The sequence below is a fragment of the Penaeus vannamei genome, chromosome 1, assembly GCF_042767895.1.
Source record: "Penaeus vannamei isolate JL-2024 chromosome 1, ASM4276789v1, whole genome shotgun sequence".
Taxonomy (NCBI): domain Eukaryota; kingdom Metazoa; phylum Arthropoda; class Malacostraca; order Decapoda; family Penaeidae; genus Penaeus; species Penaeus vannamei.
Genome location: NC_091549.1, coordinates 48,878,190 through 48,880,478, shown reverse-complemented (window position 1 = coordinate 48,880,478; position 2,289 = coordinate 48,878,190).

Below are 2,289 nucleotides of genomic sequence, written 5' to 3'. Positions count from 1 at the left end.
TCGAACTTCTCTGCTTTTTCTGGAAGTGTCAGCTGGAGGGCATGCAAACCCCGCACTCGTTTCCCTCGAACTTCTCTGCTTTTTCTCGAAGTGTCAGCTGGAGGGCATGCAAACCCCGCGCTCGTTTCCCTCGAACTTCTCTGCTTTTTCTGGAAGTGTCAGCTGGAGGGCATGCAAACCCCGCACTCGTTTCCCTCGAACTTCTCTGCTTTTTCTCGAAGTGTCAGCTGGAGGGCATGCAAACCCCGCGCTCGTTTCCCTCGAACTTCTCTGCTTTTCCTCGAAGTGTCAGCTGGAGGGCATGCAAACCCCGCGCTCGTTTCCCTCGAACTTCTCTGCTTTTTCTGGAAGTGTCAGCTGGAGGGCATGCAAACCCCGCACTCGTTTCCCTCGAACTTCTCTGCTTTTTCTCGAAGTGTCAGCTGGAGGGCATGCAAACCCCGCGCTCGTTTCCCTCGAACTTCTCTGCTTTTCCTCGAAGTGTCAGCTGGAGGGCATGCAAACCCCGCGCTCGTTTCCCCCGAACTTCTCTGCTTTTTCTCGAAGTGTCAGCTGGAGGGCATGCAAACCCCGCGCTCGTTTCCCTCGAACTTCTCTGCTTTTCCTCGAAGTGTCAGCTGGAGGGCATGCAAACCCCGCGCTCGTTTCCCCCGAACTTCTCTGCTTTTCCTCGAAGTGTCAGCTGGAGGGCATGCAAACCCCGCACTCGTTTCCCTCGAACTTCTCTGCTTTTCCTCGAAGTGTCAGCTGGAGGGCATGCAAACCCCGCGCTCGTTTCCCCCGAACTTCTCTGCTTTTCCTCGAAGTGTCAGCTGGAGGGCATGCAAACCCCGCGCTCGTTTCCCTCGAACTTCTCTGCTTTTTCTCGAAGTGTCAGCTGGAGGGCATGCAAACCCCGCGCTCGTTTCCCTCGAACTTCTCTGCTTTTTTCTCGAAGTGTCAGCTGGAGGGCATGCAAACCCCGCGCTCGTTTCCCCCAAACGTCTCTGCTTTTCCTCGAAGTGTCAGCTGGAGGGCATGCAAACCCCGCGCTCGTTTCCCTCGAACTTCTCTGCTTTTCCTCGAAGTGTCAGCTGGAGGGCATGCAAACCCCGCGCTCGTTTCCCTCGAACTTCTCTGCTTTTTCTCGAAGTGTCAGCTGGAGGGCATGCAACCCCGCGCTCGTTTCCCTCGAACTTCTCTGCTTTTTCTCGAAGTGTCAGCTGGAGGGCATGCAAACCCCGCGCTCGTTTCCCTCGAACTTCTCTGCTTTTCCTCGAAGTGTCAGCTGGAGGGCATGCAAACCCCGCGCTCGTTTCCCCCGAACTTCTCTGCTTTTCCTCGAAGTGTCAGCTGGAGGGCATGCAAACCCCGCGCTCGTTTCCCCCGAACTTCTCTGCTTTTCCTCGAAGTGTCAGCTGGAGGGCATGCAAACCCCGCGCTCGTTTCCCTCGAACTTCTCTGCTTTTCCTCGAAGTGTCAGCTGGAGGGCATGCAAACCCCGCGCTCGTTTCCCCCGAACTTCTCTGCTTTTCCTCGAAGTGTCAGCTGGAGGGCATGCAAACCCCGCGCTCGCTTCTCCCAAACTTCTCTGCTTTTTCTCGAAATGTCAGCTGGAGGGCATGCAAACCCCGCGCTCGCTTCTCCCAAACTTCTCTGCTTTTCCTCGAAGTGTCAGCTGGAGGGCATGCAAACCCCGCGCTCGTTTCCCTCGAACTTCTCTGCTTTTCCTCGAAGTGTCAGCTGGAGGGCATGCAAACCCCGCGCTCGTTTCCCTCGAGCTTCTCTGCTTTTCCTCGAAGTGTCAGCTGGAGGGCATGCAAACCCCGCGCTCGCTTCCCTCGATCTTCTCTGCTTTTTTCTCGACGGAGAATGTGACAAACGTTCGTCCTGCAATCTCACGGTGCGTTCTGGCCATTTGCATCGCTTTCCTGCCACTTCTGAGGAGAGCTCTTGTTCCTTCCTGAGTTTCGAGACGTCACGAGTCGAGACCCGGCCCAGACAGCAGATTCTGACAATTCTCCCAAAGCAACTTGCGCCAGTAGGATAGTTTGGGCATAAACGTTTCACGTCCATAGAACAGAAAATGGCATAAAAGTATATATATATATATATATATATATATATATATATATATATATATATATATATATATATATATATATATATATAACATTAGCCAGATCGGTACTACTAGTTAGCACTACTACTATTTTTACAACTACTTTTACTCTTCCTCTTCCTCCTCCTACAACTACAACTCCCAACAACACTAATAATAAGAGCGAGAATATAATGATCGTGTTTCGC